At 40.5% G+C, this 17,594-nt stretch overlaps 1 protein-coding gene across 1 annotated transcript in view; it reads left to right on the forward strand.

The window, feature by feature from the left end:
* The first annotated feature begins 7,422 nt into the window (after positions 1-7,422).
* The window catches only part of TPH1 (tryptophan hydroxylase 1), a 41,291-nt gene continuing 31,119 nt past the window's right edge, over positions 7,423-17,594 (forward strand). The window contains exon 1 of the mRNA XM_079929258.1: positions 7,423-8,236. The gene's annotated coding sequence lies outside the window, so the exon portion shown is untranslated. The remainder of the gene's footprint in view (positions 8,237-17,594) is intronic.

Genomic DNA, 17,594 nt, shown 5'->3' on the forward strand with positions numbered 1-17,594 from the left:
CTGCACCACCAGGGAAGCCCCGACAATGAGACTTTTATCATGAGGAATGTGAGTGACTATTAACCAGTCAGGAACTGAGGTCATATATGTCTTAGCACCACAGTGGGGTACTTTTACTAACAAAAGTTCTTTTTTTTAAGTATTTATTTATGGCTGTGTTGGGTCTTTGTTACTGTGCACGGGCTCTCTCTAGTCTGGCCCTCTCTTTGTGTTGAATGGGGGCTACTTTTCATTGCGGTGCTAGGTACTCTCATTATGGTGGCTTCTCTCGCTGTGGAACATGGGCTCTAGAGTGCAGGCTCAGTAGTTGTGGCACACAGGCTTAGTTGCTCTGTGGCATGTGGGATCTTCCCGGACCAGGGCTCGAACCTGTGTCCCCTCCATTGGCAGGCGGATTCTTAACCATTGTGCCACCAGGGAAGTCCCACTAACAAAAGTTCTTATTGGTGATCTTTAATGGTATATTTTGTGGGTAGAGGAGACTAAGAGAGAGAAGCAGAATCATAGAATTTTAGAGATGGACAGATTATTAGACACTCCCTATGTCAAGTGCTTATTCATTGGGCTAGTCAAGCCTACAAGAGACTGCGTCAGTGTAGTTCTGACGGCCAGGCCAGACCTAAAGCAGCAGCCCAAGATATCAGATTAAGACTAGAAGCAAGAGGAGACCTTGTGGTGGATGCTTCCAGCCTTCCATTCTACCTCATGGTTTTTGTTTGTCAGCCAGACTGCTCTGTATCTCTGTGTAGAATTCAAAGCCTGCGTTGCTAAAATATGATGTACCTTAGGTTGATATGCATAAAATCAAACTTGCATAAATCAAATTTTGTGCAAGTCAGGGAGCATCTATAATATAAAAGCTGAAGAGCCTCCATAGGTTTCTAGTTAGTTTTCAAAGCCAAAGATTTTATTAGGCTACTCCTAATATCATAATTATTGTGCCCATGTGACTGCCCTTTTTTAACAGCTGTGTTTTCCTTAGAAGTCTAGGCCTGCAAGACTTAACCTAATTTTGGGAATTCCCTGGTGGTTCAGTGGTCAGGACTTGGTACTTTCACTGCTGTGGCCCAGATCCCTGGTCGGGGAAATAAGATCCTGCAATCCGCACGGCGCGGCCAAAAAAAAAAGACTTAACATAATTTAGCAGCATCATGGAGTAGGCCATTCTCATTTTACTCTAATTTTCCATGCTTCAGGGCCCTGGCCAGAAACAAAGTTCTGGGAAGGGGCCATGCCACACTGAAACCAGACCTGAAAGGGAGAGGATCTGTACATCAGGTAGTTGTGGGTCACTGACCAGCCTGTGGATTGGCTATTTTGTGCTAAGTGTGCACTCCTAATACAGTCAAGTAAAGTGGATATTAAAATGAGTGTGGTACAAAGTTTGCACGAGGATACAGAACGATGTAGTAGACACCAGACCTACATGCTTGGTAGAAGTAGCCACCATTTATTGAGAGTTTAGTGTGTGCCAGGCACTCTATAATATCTTTACATATATTTTCTTATTTAACTCTGAAACAATCTCAAAAGGTAATTGTTTCCATTTTACAGATAGGGAAATGAAGATTCAGAGTGACTAAGTAACTTGGCCAAAGTTATATAGACAGTAAGTAGTTGACCCAGGGTTTGAATCCAGGCTGCCTGACCCTAAAACATTTTCTTTTAACCACTGTATTATGCTTGCATCCTGTAGGTATACACGGACCAGATCATGAAGGGTCATCATATGTATCCTGTGGGGTAGACATCTGGGATATCTGCTTATCCATGCCCCCTTCTCTGAAAATTGTCCCTGACCTACCTGCATTTTTCGTCCGGTTACAGTTTATGGTTGATTCCTGATCCAAGCTGGGCAAATCACACTGGTTCAGGAACATTGGACTCTAAAGATCATGTGACTTGCAAGGCTGAAGACCCTATTTGGGGGCAGCCAATCCTGTTTATTGTCTACTGTGTACCGAGTATTGTTCTAAATACTAGGAAGACAGCAGCCAACTAAACAGACAGGATTTGCATACTGGAAATATTGTAGTGGACAAAGACAAGAATCTTGCCAAATGGAGCTTGCATTCTAAAGTCTCTGCAGAGTAACAGGGGAAGAATCTGGTCTGCATAGAACAGAGGAGGTCATGCAGCTTATAGCAGATTAGATCATTGTTCTCAGTTCTTCACCTCTGTGTATCTATTCTCTTGCCATGGCTTCTTGGTGAATGGAGTATACTTCCCTGTCCTTTGATTTTGAGCTCGGCAAAGTCATTTTGCTTTGGCTAATGGAATGTTAGTGAAGTTGATGTAAGCAGTGTCTCAGTATGCCAGTCTTTTTAGAGGCTGAATAGTATTCCACTGTATGTATATGCTACATTTTCTTCATCTGTCCGTGGGCATTTAGGTTGCCTCTGTGTCCTGGCTTTGTGAAGAATGCTGCAATTAACACGAGAGTGAAGATAACCTCTTTGAGATCCTGATTTCAGTTCCTTTGGTTAGATACCCAGAAGTGAGATTGCTGAAGCATAAGTAACTTAGCTAAGAGAATAGTTAATTCATCCCCCACCCCCCAACTCTTCTCCTAAAATAATGATTTTTTTCCATCTTTGTCAGGATAAGACTGATCTGGAGCACAGTAACCCTGATTGACTTGTCCCAATATTATTGAGATGTCACTTTCTGTTTGCAAACAGTGTAAACTCTCCATTTGTGCAGCATTCTGACTAGGTATGACTAGGTTTTATTTTTCATTTTTTGAGGAACCTCCATACTGTTTTCCACAGTGGCTGCACCAGTTTACGTTCTCACCAACAGTGTACAAGGGTTCCTTTTTCTCCACATCCTCACTAACCCTTATGTTTTGTTACTAACACTTGTATAATAGCCACCCTAACTAGTGTGAAGTGATATCTCATTTTGGTTTTGATTTGCATTTCCCTGATGATTAATGATGTTGAGTACCTTTTCATATTCCTGTCGGCCATTTATACGTCTTCTTTGGAGAAACGTCTATTCAATTCCTTTGTCAAATTTTTAATCAGGTTATTTGTGGGGGTTTTTTCTAGTGAGTTGCAGGATTTCCCTATTTCAATATTAATTCTTTCTCAGATATATGGTTTGGAAATATTTTTTTCCCATTCCGTAGGTTGCCTTTTCATTTTGTTGATTGTTTCCTTTGCAGTGCAGAAGATTTTTAGTTTGATGTAGTCCCACTTGACTATTTTACCCTGTGCTCTTGGTGTCATATCTAAGAAATGATTGGTAAGACCACTGTCAAGAAGCTTTCCTCCATGTTTTCTTCTCAGAGTTTTTACAGTCTAGGTTTTACATTTATGTTTTTATCCATTTTGAGTTAATTTTTGTGTATGATGTAAGAGAAGGGTTCATTTTCATTCTTATACACATGGATATCCAGTTTTCCCCAATGCCACTGACTGAAGAGACTATCCTTCCCCCACGGTATATTCCTGACACCTTTGTCAAAGACTGGTTGTATGTGTATGGGTTTACTTCTGGGCTCTCTATTCTGTTCCATTGGTCTATATGTCTGTTTTTAAAACAATCCCACTTACAATAGCATCAAAAAGAATAAAATACTTAGGAATAAGCTTAACTAAGGAGGTGAAAGACTTGTACACTAAAGACTTATAAAACACTGACGAAAGAAATTAAGGCAAACACAAATGGAACGACATCCATGATCGTGAATCGTAAGAATTAATATTGTTAAATTGGCCATACTACCCAAAGTAATCTACAGATTCAGTGCAATCCCTATCAAAATCCCAAAGATAGTTTTTTACAGAAATAGAAAAAAAAATCCTAAAATTTGTATGGAACCATAAAAGACTCCAGCCAAAGCGATTTTGAGCAAAAAGAACAAAGCTGGACGCATCGCACTTATGATTTCAAAATATATTACAAAGCTTTTTAGGTTTTCTTGAATGAGGTCTGAAAAGTCTCAAAAATCTGAAAATTCTACAACCACATTTATTTTGCACTAGAGATAAATTAAGTGAAATACACCATATTTGATACTTCATTGTAAATGTGATTTGTACTAGAACATCAAGTACAAATCATATCAACATCTCTAGCTGCAGTCTTACTGTATGCCTCTTGCTGCCTCTAAATACTTTCCCTGTGCAATGGTTTTAAATTAACTTTTAAACACCAGCTTCCTGTGTTCCACTGCTAAGGCTACAGCATATATTTATAAAAACATTTCTGCTCACTAGGACGCCTAGTTAATTACATACTGAGCTTGTATCAACACTGGGCTTGTTGACCTGCAGGCTGTTTAGAAGTTGGAGCCTTAGGAGACCATCTGCCAATCTCTGCCATTGGAACTGCTTTTCTCTATTACTGTAATGAAATCACTAAAATCATTTCCTGTTTCCAGTCCTTGTTCAGATCTTCTATCTATTGTCAATAAGAGGATATTAAAATACTCAGGAAAGTCCACATGTCCTTTTCATCCTAGTCTACAATGTAGCAAGTGTCTTTGTGTTTTAGTATTGGAAATAATAAATAATGACGTCAAGTCTATTGTAATAAAAGAAAGCCTTATTAAACTCTAGCTGCTTTTCCTTTGACATCACGGGATCTGTTTATAATTACTTTTATGGGTTTTCCCCCTTACCATTCAGGGTTTATATGATTACATGAGAAATTGAAGCATTTTGGGGAATAGTCCCTTCACAGAACTGACAATTTCCTGCTCAGGCCCATTGTGCATGCAAACTCCAACAACGAGATAGTGAGAAGAAAGGACAAGGAGGCTTTCTGTATTCTGGAGGAGTTTGACTTCCTGAAGTATGGGCTTGCTTCCGCGAAGGAGTGTATGTTGAAAGCAAGGTGTGTGGGTTGGTGGGGAACTGATATTTATCATAGTCCACAGTTCAAGGGAGTGCATATAAAAGTCACTCAGTCGATGTAGGATCATGTAGTTTTGTTTTGAATGGCTCCTACTGACCCCATACCATTTGAGGAATTTGGCATCTTTGGAAATTAACTCTCCTAGGAACTGTATTTGGGAAGGCTGGTGGCATTTGTAAACCTATGAGTGTGCTTTTTTCACAATGCAACTGGTGCTACCCAGGAACAAGCAGTCACATGGCCAGTCAGCAAGCACTTCTACTGGAGCAAACTTATGTCCTTTAACTTCTCCATCACAGAGAAGCCTGTATTCTGTCACCACTGGTAGGAAAATAAAAAAATCTGCTGATGTTGTGGACCCTGGAACAAAGTCCCCAAATTGAATCCTTTAATTTCTTTTTACGTTTGGACAAAGCAGGTACCTGTCCTGTGTGTCCTAAGTGACTTATAGAAGTTACTTTAATTTTTATGATTATAGTATTCAATATTTAAAGCAGTTTGGAGACTTCCTGCGCCAAATGCACCCCTTTGCTTGTTGCCCACGTCAAGTGATATCTGAATGGTCTTTAAAAATCCAAATTTCACATTTTTGGATGAGTCTTGAGTGATCTGAAAATCTTAGTAGACTTTTCTCTTTCTTTTCTATTTGGACATGTTTTAATGTGGTTTTGCAATTTCTTTAGGGCAGTTGCTGGAAAACACACAGTTTTCCAGAACAACTCACAAAGCACTCAAGGATTATTTTATCTTTTTAGGAAGTTGCCACAGATTGTGCCCTGAGCACTTAAACGGCCCAAAGGAAACCAGGAGGATCATGCTGCAGAAGCCCTTTGGAGGAACGTGCCAGCTGCTCCGTAGCCACGAGTTGGCTCTCCTTTGATGGAAAGATTAATAGTTTCCATAATCATATCATCCTGGTTGCTCTGTGCCCCGAGTTTACTCAGACTTGAAAGAAATGGAAATTAATTGACAAGGAAAAAAAAAAAATTCTTCCTCTCTTGCCTCCCCTCCAAACCTCTCATCTGGAAAAGTGATGAGAAAAAGATTCAAGGGTTTGTAGCCAGTGGGAGCTGAGATATTTATTTTCTTTTGCAATTCTGGATATAAAGGACCAGAAGAAAGCAATTGGACAGTGGGGAGGAGGCAGGTATGGGAAGAGAGTCTAATGCCTAAAGGCCTAAATAATTCCAAACAGAACAGAAACACTGGGCATTGGAAGCAGGATACACACAGAGGGTTGTCTGTGAAGCCATGAGCATCTGCTCCTGGAAATAAATGCAGAGGGAGCAGAAAGGGTTTTTTTTTAGCTGCTGTGATTGTCATCAGTTGAATTGAGTTGGTCTAGTGATTTTTAAAAAATTTTTATTAATTTTATTTTTTGCTGTGTTGGGTCTTGTTGCTGCGCGTGGGCTTTTCTCTGGTTGCAGCGAGCTGGGGCTACTCGTTGCGGTGGCTTCTCTTGTTGCGGAGCACGGGCTCTAGGCGCCCGGGCTTCAGTAGTTGTGGCACGTGGGCTCAGTAGTTGTGGCTCACAGGCTTTAGAGCGCAGGCTCAGTAGTTTTGGCGCACGGGCTTAGTTGCTCCGCAGCATGTGGGATCTTCCCAGACCAGGGCTCGACCCGTGTGCCCTGCATTGGCAGGCGGATTCTTAACCACTGCGCCACCAGGGAAGCCCTGGTCTAGTGATTTTTATCTGTGTCTACTTCTACCACAGAGGAGCTGCCATGAGTTTATTTGCCACCTCCTGAGTTTGGGAAATACTTACCTTTGGTTAAAATCTGTTTCGTTTCTGGCTCTGAAATTTGAGCTCAATTCTTTTTACCCGGTACCATCACTCTGGACCAGTTCTCTTACCCTACGTGCTCAGGTTGATTTCTGTTAACATTGCTGTTGAGCCTTGAAGTAATTTAGTGGCAGAGGATTTAGTCTTCTGTGAGAGAAAATGGATGTTCATAAAACACAGGTCTCTTGTCACATCTTTACTCAGGGATAAACGTCCAGTATATGATCAGTAAGTGCTTTGTTGGAGTTTACTGAACCAGTAAGAGAGAAACTGAATTGTGGATGAACACTTCTCATTCATTCATGCCCTGTTACGTTGTAATGTGTTGAACTTGCCATGTGTTAAGCACTGTGCTCAGTGGGACTAAAAAGTTGACAATTCAAGACAGGAGGAAAACAGAGCTAGTTAATAGACGTTTATTCCATTAATTTCCAAAAGTCAGAGTCCATGTCACTTCTCCTGAAATGATATATTTTCACTTCTCCAAGTTACATGCTAGTCAGAGATTTGGGGCTGTCTTGAGACTTACATAACTATAAGAGGTGTATAGGTCCCTCTGTGGGTAGATAGCTCCTTGCAGTTAAATGCAGGCCCAACAGCAAGCTCCCTTCCACTGTTGCCCATCCCCCGTGACGATTAAGGACATCAGATAAATGCTTGTCCCCACTCTTCTTATGGGACCTTGTAAGGAAAGCACCTCCAGCTGAGGGCTTGGCTACATCCCACCTGCAGAGGGAGGCTCTGAGAGCAAGTGGAGATGCTAACAGGCCTGCTGTAGCAGAACATGGTGATGCCACAGCAGAGACTGGAGGGAGGGGAGGCCCTGGTCCAGGAGGCTGGAGGAATGATGTGCATGTAGGAGACTCAAGGGTTTGTTGCCAGTGGGAGCTGAGATGAGGCCAAGTCACTCAGGGAGCACTATGGAGCCTGACCCAAGCCCAAAGAGACAAAATCCTGAATTTACAGAAGCTGTAGGACACAACCTCAAATGATGGTGAAGCACAAGCACTCCAGAAGCTAAGAGGTCAGAGTTGGAAAGAACATAATCTTCACATCCACCATGAGGTCTCAGCTACACCCCTCCTCTCCACACCTGGACAACATCTTAGGAGGCAGTTTGTAAGACACCCAGCCTTTAAAATTTTTTTTTTAGTGAAAGATTGCACAGTCTTGAAGGGCCTATTTAAATTATTGGACCAGAGTGAATTTAAACAGAATTGGATCTTTGGTTTTTTAATTTTCCTGCTACTAACAGATGGGGATCCACAGAAATATCAGATTTGTTATGGTAACAAAATGAAGTTGTTACTTTTTCTCTCCACATCTGAGTAACCGTGTGAGTTGAATTTTTTTTTTAAGGTCAAATATAATTTTAGTTAAACCTGAATTTATTATAAGGTACCTTCTTTTTTTTGAATTTTATTTATTTTTTTATACAGCAGTTCTTATTAGTTATCTGTTTTATACATATTAGTGTGTATATGTCAATCCTAATCTCCCAATTCATCCCACAGTGTGAGTTGAATTTTGAGACCCTGTAACATGGGGAAAGAGTCAGAGGAGATGAAGTTGCCAAAGTTTTAGCAGGTAAGTGAGAATCCTTACAGATTGCTTTTGAAATTTCTATAGTCAGATATACTCAGTATTTCTCCACATAGATTCATTTCCAAGAAAACAAAGAGGACAATAGATGAAAAAGATATTTCATTACATTTCAGGAGGCCTGCTGGCTGACATCTTTTGTATCTAGAATCCATAGGGACCACCTAATATATATGGTGGAGCCATGAAGGATCTTTATCTTGGGGTTAAAACCAGTGTTCCTTTAAAAGCTGACACATGTAAAGGAAAAGAAAAACTGGAGAATTCCAGATCTAGTGTACAACCAGTCTCCTCTGTGAAACAGGAGAGGCTGCCTATGTAGTGTTCATTGATACATTCAGCAAGCATTTAGTGATCGCCAGCTACGTGTCAGGCACAATGCCAAGTGCTGGGGATACAGTGCTTGGAATGTGGCAGTTGTTCCACAAATGTTAAATAAGTGAATGAAAACTATGCTCCATTTCCAGAGGCAGCCTTACCTGAAGCTAATAAAGCTTAAACTTAAAGCAGTGGTTCCCAAACTTTGATGCACATAGGAATCACCTAGGGATCTTTAAATCTTTAAAAAAAAACACTGATGCCCGGCTCTCACCTCCAGACATTCCGATTGGTATGGGGTGCACACTGGGCATCAGGATGTTTAAAGCTTCCCAAGTGGTTCTCATGAAGAGCAAAGTTCGGGGACCACTGGTTTAAGGACCCCTCACTTGCTTAGGCCTCTTCCAAGACTGTTGTATTGAATGGATTTCAAGGTTAGTGCAAAGATTGAGACTTCATAGCATTTCCAGTGCAAGGCCTTTTCAAGCAACACACTGGTCTTTTTACTGTGTCCCTGGAATTCTGTACGTCACCATCCCCCCTACCTTTCTTGGAGGAGTTGCCTGGTGACACTTATATGAAGCTGATTTAAAGCTCTACAAAATTTATTCAATGACTTTATTACAGAGGCAAACAATAACCATGTCTGCTGCACATGTGGGCCAGCTGGCAGAGAGGAGGGCCACGTGTGGAACTTCCTCTTCTTTGCCTTTGTCCAGGTGCACACCTGGGAGTGTATCTCCATGACTCTCAATAGGGTGAGCACGACCACAGTCTGTAGAGGAAGGAGTGGAACAGCTCGCTGTGCAGGAGCTGATGAGAGAGAGGCTCTCAGTGGTGTTTTGAAGTGGCTTTGAACTTGCTAAGTGGCTGTGTGACCTGTATTTACCCATATCATCCACAGAGTACAAAGGCTGCTCGGGGTTCTCTGAGGCTTCCTTTTCCTGGCCATGCTTTGGTGTGAGTCCTCTTGGCCTCTTCTGTGTATCAAACACCTACTTAGCAGGTCACATCCAAGTTATTAATGCATCTGATTATCAGTGGCTTTGTTGCCCTCTGAGGAAAATGTTATGTAACACATAAACCAGAGCCCCCGGTGATGACTAAAGGTAGATTAAGGGCATGGCTGCCCCTCTCTCTCTAGGGAAGGACTGGGACTTTTTGGATTAACTTCTGTCGTAATAGAGTCTATAAAGTCTTCTAATATCTGGCACCTAAGAAAATGTGCCCCCAACTAACCTCTTCCGGGCTGGGGTCTGGGGTATTAATGCCACGTAGATAGGATTTTTCTGTCTCTCCTTTCTGACTCTGGAACTCCAGGAGTGGCATTCCTTGTCTGTCTGAATGGTATACCTTCCTCTCTTGGCTCTTCCAAGTGGTCACTTTTAGAGTCTTTCAGAATCTTCCTGATGATTGTGAAAGCTTGGCCACACTATCTTGAGCTCAGTTGGAGAAACAAAGGAGAAGGGATGTTAATCATCAAGTTTGCTTACTTTCCCTGATGCAGACTCAGTGATACCCTTTCATAGAAGCTTCAGAGATCATTAATTAGACAAATGGTACTGGCTTTGCTTTCTGCAGCCCCAGCAAATGCTATTTGACTTGTAGGAGGAATGACTAGTTGCATTGAATGAGAGGGGTGATAACGCCTGTTTAAACAGTACAGAGCAAACATTAAGACAGCAGACACCGGGGGAAACCAAGTGTGCCCAGGCAATGGGCCCTGTTTCTTCAAGCACAGTTGTTTCTCATGCTGTAAGGTAGTCTCTCTCGTCCTAAAAATCTGAATAGCCAGCACTTCCTAATAGTGGCATTTTCTCACACTGTTTGCTTTATTAACTTGAGCAGGAATGCTATAGTGCACAACTCCAGGGAGCAGCATTCGCATTGTCTTTTGTAAATCATGCTCCCTGGGTTTAGAATGTCTTGGGTCCTTCAGATGGTATTGGGTGCTTTCATAATTACTTCTCAATAATGGACTAGGAGGTTTCCATATGACTCAGAGCCCAAAGTCAAAGAAGTCTAGAAACCTGAAGAAACTAAAAAAAGGAATAAATCCTTTGGGTTCCTTAGTCCATTTTTTTTTTTGAAATTTTGTGGTACGTGGAGATGAAAAATTCTCTGGGTTAAGTGAGGTCTTGGATTCTGGCCCCCCTCTGTCACTGCCTGTGTGACTTCAGGCAAGTTATAATGCACAGCAAGTAGAAGGCTTTGTCATGACCAATACTAACGGGGCTTGTTTTGCTCAATGTGTTTGAAATGACCATAAGCCAGCGTTTTTTGGAGTAACGTGTTGAAGCAAAGATGTTCAAATGATAAACAGAGTTTCCAATTGTAAGTTTTTTTTTTAATTTTTATTTATTTATTTATGGCTGCGTTGGGTCTTCGTTGCTGCATGTGGGCTTTCTCTAGTTGCAGCGAGCGGGGGCTACTTTTCATTGTGGTGTGCACGCTTCTCATTGCGGTGGCTTCTCTTGTTGCGGAGCTCGGGCTCTAGGCGCGCGTGCTTTAGGGCTTCAGTAGTTGTGGCTCGCGGGCTCTAGAGCGCAGGCTCAGGAGTTGTGATGCACGGGCTTAGTTGCTCCGCGGCATGTGGGATCTTCCCGGCTCAGGGCGCGAACCCGTGTCCCGTGCATTGGCAGACGGATTCTTAACTTTTGCTCCACCAGAGAAGCCCCAATTGTAATTTTTAAAAGTGGAATTGAGAATCGAAGCAGATTTGGAATGAAGCAGATTTGTGTAAAGCTGTATGTAAACAGACTCTTACATGTGAGTCATTTGGATGTTATCAGAGATGAGTGATCACTGAAGGCACCATGTTGTAAAGATTAATGTGTTTTTGGAGGGAGATTTAGTGGATTTAGATCTTGAGGACTCAGGAGATTATGTGTGACCTGATCTCTCTCCTCATCCCTTTGCATCATCAAATTAATTCCATTTGAAAATGGATAGAACCCCATATGGCTTCTAACATCTGAGGTCTTACTGCACAAAAAAGAGAAAGTCCTCTGTACATTCCATACAGTATACACCCACATTTGATATATTATTTAATGACTCAAAACTAAAAATTCAACATGACTTTGGCTATCTTAGAAGTGTGGCATCTTGGGACTACAACTTTTAAAAATAATTGTGAAGATCACGAATGCTATTGTTACTTTTCAAACTCTGATAAGGTTTTGTATTAAGGTTTTAGGGTTAAGACATGTATTAAAATAAATGTTCCTGTCTGTGGTGATATTCTAGTTTATATTGAAGAGCCATAAGGAGAGGAAGAAGAAGGAAACTTCCAATTATTGAGTGCTTAGTGTATGCTAGGACCTGATCTGGGGAATTTACATACATAGTCTTATTAATACAACAGTCTCACAAGGGAGATAATATCATCTCTGTTTTCTGGATGAAGAAAGGTTCAGAGAGGTTGAGAAATTTTTTGATGATCACAGAGATAGTAAGTGGAAGAATTGGAATTTGAATTGAAATTTGTCTATTTTCTTACCTAAAAATTCTTCCTTTCCTACATCTATCATATCGAACATTGAACTGCCATCATGTGAAATGCTGTATCAGTTTTACTTATTTTTCCCAAGGAGACACATGAGATGACAAAGACAGCAAGTCTCCAGAATTGGAGCACTTTCCCTTGTGTGAGTATTCTGAAAGTATAATACCCATGCCGTCTTTCTGGGAAAAAAAAAAAAAGTCAAGGATTTACTTCAAGAAGATAAAAAATAAATTCATGGTAACATAGCCTTTGGTTTAATTAAAAAAAAAAGGGGCAAGCTTTGGGTATGGCTGGTTCCAGACGTTCAAACAAAGTCATTAGTCCTAGTTTCTCTTCATGTTTCAGGAGTACTCTTCTTCATGTTGGTGTCATTTTCCACTGGCTAACTTCCATTAACTCCAGGCTTTTATCCTCCAAGGTTAAAGATAAGAAATAGAATCTTCTTCTAAATTAGAAACAAGTCTTAGGCCTGATTCTCATTGACTCATATTGACCATCACTGAACCGATTAATCTGGCTAACGGCTTACAGTACTCTGATCAGCTGTTTAGTCATGTGGCTACCCTAGGACTGGGTAGGGAGCAGGTAGAATGAGGTCCACCCAAAGCAAATAGACTGAGACTGGGAGAGCTGCGGGTCTCCAGAGGAAAACCGGGGTTCAGTTAATGGAAGAAGAAGAAATAGATGCAAAGCATAAAAACAGTAATATCCTCTACAAGCAATGAACCAATAAATCAGGAAATGTATCAGTTAAGATCAAATAATCACCGGGACTCCCCTGGTGGTCCGGTGGTTGGGACTCTGTTCTTCCACTGCAGGGGCACACGTTCGATCCCTGGTTGGGAAACTAGGATCCTGCAGCATGCTGCGTGGTGCAGCCAAAAAAAAAAAAAATCTCAAATAGTCAGTGATGAAGTTAATGGGGCATTTGATGCAATCGTTAAATGTTAATGTACTAACAACTTGTGAATAAAATTCCAGATGATTGCAACACGTAGTTGAAGCTCAGTAAAGAATTGTTGAACGAATGAATGAGACATTAGGAGGTTCAGGGTGGAGTGGGCAGAGTAAAACAGAAGTAGAGCATTCCAAGTGCCTTGTCTTATTAAGGAGAAAGGTTATAGATACTGACTAATCTTGGTGTTGTTAGGATTATATACATTTAAGTATGTCAGGCATTCAAAGATGGTTACTATTGAAATAAAAAAAAAGATGTGGAATTGCTAAACCACTAGTTTAAAAAAAAAAAGGATCAAAGAAAATTTGATCTGTCCAGCAAAATCAGGTTAGGAAAGAAAAATAAATATACATTTTAGGACTAAATATACCCATGATATGAATGAGTTAAATCCCATCATTAAAAGATAAAGATTTTTCTCAGAGACAAGATCAAGTTTTATGTTGTTTACGAGAGACAAACCTAAAACAAACAACACTCAATAAAGGGGTGGATAAAGATAAACTAGGTAGGTGATAAAATAGAAAGCAGGAATTGAAAAACTAAGAATAAAATTAACAGCAAAAAAGAAAAGACACTTGGGCTATTTTATAAACTATAAGTGATACAATTAATAAGATGTAACAATCATAAACTTTAGAATACCAAATAGTAGTGGGAACAAATATAATGCAAATTTTATTAGAAATACAAGGAGAATTTTTTTATTGTAGGAAACTTAAACTTACCTCTCAGAAATGGACAAACCAAATTAAAAAAATCAAAGTAAATTAAAAGTAAAGACAGAGAATGTGAATAACAATATTTTTAAATGTTGATTTTATATATTTTAATTATTTATCAAATCTATGTGCCAGGCATTATTCTAAATACTTTATAAGTATGAACTCATTTAATCCTTGTAACAGTCCTCTGGCACAGGCATGTTACTATCTTCATTTTACAGATGGGAAAACCAAGTCATGGAAAATGTAAGTAACTTGCCTCGGGTCACACAGCTGAGTAAATGGCAAGACTGTGTATGGCTCAACAGTCCAGCTTTTAACTCCTATGCTCTGAATGCACACATGTATAGACCTTTGTACTCTACAGTGAAGAATATTTGGGGGACTTCCCTGGTGGTGCAGTGGTTAAGAATCCGCCTGCCAGTTCGGGTCACAGGTTCGAGCCCTGGTCCTGGAAGATCCCACATGCTGCGGAGCAACTAAGCCCATGTGCCACAACTACTGAGCCCATGCGCCACAACTACTGAAGCCCGCACGCCTAGACCCCGTGCTCCGCAACAAGAGAAGCCACCGCAGTGAGAAGCCCACGCACTGCAATGAAGAGTAGCCCCTGCTCACCACAACTAGAGAAAGCCTGTGCACGGCAACGAAGACCCAATGCAGCCAAAGATAAATTAAAAAAAGCAGAATATTTAGGCTCTCCATATTTCGTTCTTATCTTCTTCCTGGACTTAACAGAAGACTAGACTTCAAAGCTCTCTTGTTGTAAGGAAGAGCAATGTGATTAGTTATAGCCAATGAAATGATAACAGCGATGACAAGTATCAATTCTGGGCCAAAGCATTTAAGAGCTGACATACCACTATGACACTCTTCCTTCTCTTTGTGTGACAGCCATAGCTTGAGGTGGCAGAGCCACTGGATGAAGTTGCTCAAATCCCTGAGTAACCACACAGAGAACCACATGCAGAGGAACTTCCCTGGAGTCACCCAATACATGTTGGACTTAGAGTGAGAGAGACGTAAACTTTTCTTGTGTTGACATAGTAAAGGGATTCATTACTGTAGGATTGCTTACTCTGTCCTGATTATCACATACCCCCAAATGAAGAATTTACGTTCTCTTCAAATTTAATATAACATCCATAACAATAGATAATGTGGTGAGCCGCAGACATCCTAATACATTTCCATAAGTAGAAATCATACACATTTTTTGACTCAGGAGCAGTAAAGGAAAGAATTTAGAACGGAGGAAAACCAGAAGAACATAACCACATGGAAACTGAAAAAATTTTTTCTAGGAAAAGACTCAAAACTAAACCGAGAAAGAGGCAGAAAACCTTAAAAGACTAATATTCACATTGAAAAGGTAATAAAAGAACGATGCCATCTCTACCTCAAGGCAACAGAAAATGGTGGGAAATTTCTGAATTATTTCTACAGAGATAGCAAAACTGGATAAGAACAGTCACACACTCACAAAAGGAAACTATCAGCCAATCTTATTAATATGGATGCAAAAGTTCTAAACAAAATACTAGCAAATAAAATTCAGCACCATATTAAAAGATATATAAAAATATATATTTAAAAAACCCATCATGATCAAGGTGAGTTTATCTCATGGATGCAAGGATAATTTAACATTAGGAAATATTTTCATGTAATTCATTACATTAATGGACCAAAAAAAGAAGGGCTGTGATCATTTCAGTAAATGCCAACAATTCACTTGATAAAATTTTACATGTTTCTAAGAAAAAGCCCTTTATAGTCTGAAATAAAAGAAAATTTCACTAACATAATACCTATAGCAGATGCGATTCTTAATTGAAACATTAGAAACATTCCCATTAAAGTCTGGAACAAAACAGGATGTTATTATTGAAAATTGTTCTGACAGCCCTACTAATAGAATGGGCTGAAAAACAAATAGGTATAAGGTTTAAATATTAAAAAGAAAGGCTCAAAATTTTATTTTTTCATAATTTCTCTTGTTTTTCATCAGTCTTTTTCTTGTCAAGTAGCACACAGAAGCAGAAAACTGAATCTTATTGAATTATTAAAAAGCAAATAATCCTGTTTCCATCACCCAGCTCAAGAAGTAGAACTTTTGTCAGTCGACCAGTTGCCCCTCTATATGCCCTCCAACCACTGTACTGACTTTTATGACGATCACTTACTTAAAAAGTGCTATAATTTTTTTCGGGTTCCCTTTCAATGGATATGATTATATACCTAAGAAGTCAAGAGACTCACCTGACTGACCTATTAGAACTAATGAGGTCAGCGGGATGGACTTTGCTCCTACAATTACCTTCTCAGTTTCCTTAGTCATCCATTTCTTCTGCCCTGTTGGATCATTCTTTCTCTAGTATCTCCTGTTTAAAAAACAAAAAAATCCCTCCCTTTACCTCACATTCCCCTCAGCTGCTACCACATTTTTATGCTCCTCTCTACAACAAAACTCCTGAAAGAGCTGACATTATTTCTGTGGCCTAATATCACCTCTGCACATGTAAACTGGATTCCCTCTGCCCCACATCACTGACATTACTCTTGTCAAGGATCCCAATGACTTCCCTGTTGCTGAATCCAGTGGTGACACTTCTGTCCTCAACTTGGAGTAGCATTAAAGGCAATTGAAGGTCTTTTTAAACAAAATTTTTATTGGAGTATAGTTGATTTACAGTGTTGTGTTAGTTTCGGGTGTACAGCAAAGTGAATCAGTTATACGTAGACATATATCGGCTTTTTTTTTTTTCAAAGGAGTGACCCAGAACTTGCACGATATGCTTTCTTTTTTAAAAAAATAAATATATATATATATTTTATGTGGGGCTGTGTTGTGTCTTCGTTGCTGTGCACGGGCTTTCTCTAGTTGCAGCGAGCGGGGGCTACTCTTCATTGCGGTGCATGGGCTTCTCATTGCGGTGGCTTCTCTTGTTGCAGAGCATGGGCTCTAGGCGCGTGGGCTTCAGTAATTGTGGCACGTGGGCTCAGTAGTTGTGGCTCACGGGCTCTAGAACACAGGCTCAGTAGTTGTGGCGCACGGGCTTAGTTGCTCTGCGGCATGTGGGATCTTCCCGGACCAGGGCTTGAACCTGTGTCCCCTGCATTGGCAGGCGGATTCTTAACCACTGCGCCACCAGGGAGGCCCCACTCTTTTTTTTTTAGATTCTTTTCCCATATGAAGTTCTCTTCTTTTTAAAAAAATTTTAATTTTGATTGAAGTAGAGTTGATTTACAATGTTGTTTTAGTTTCCAATGTACAGTAAAGTGATTCAGTTATATTCTTTTTTTTAAAATTTATTTATTTTTGGCTGCTTTGGGTCTTGGTTGCTGCGCATGGGCTTTCTCTAGTTGTGGCGAGTGGGGGCTACTCTTCATTGCAGTGTGCAGGCTTCTCATTGTGGCTTCTCATTGCAGAGCACGGGCTCTAGGCATGCAGGCTTCAGTAGTTGCAGCACGTGGGCACAGTAGTTGTGGCTTGTGGGCTCTAGAGTGCAAGCTCAGTAGTTGTGGTGCATGGGCTTAGTTGCTCTGCAGCATTTGGGATCTTCCTGGACCAGGGCCTGCATTGGCAGGCGGATTCTTAACCACTATGCCACCAGGAAAGCCCCTCAGTTATATTCTTTTTCATATTCTTTTCCATTATGGTTTATTACAGGATACTGAATATAGGTCCCTGTGCTATACAGTAGGACCTTGTTGTTTATTTTATATATAGTAGTTTGTATCTGCTAATCCCAAACTCCTAATTTATCCCTCCACCTGCCCTTCCTCTTTGGTAGCCATAAGTTTGTTTTCTTTGTCTGTGAGTCTGTTTCT

The sequence above is a fragment of the Stenella coeruleoalba genome (assembly GCF_951394435.1).
Source record: "Stenella coeruleoalba genome assembly, chromosome: 8".
In the NCBI taxonomy this organism is placed as follows: Eukaryota; Metazoa; Chordata; class Mammalia; order Artiodactyla; family Delphinidae; genus Stenella; species Stenella coeruleoalba.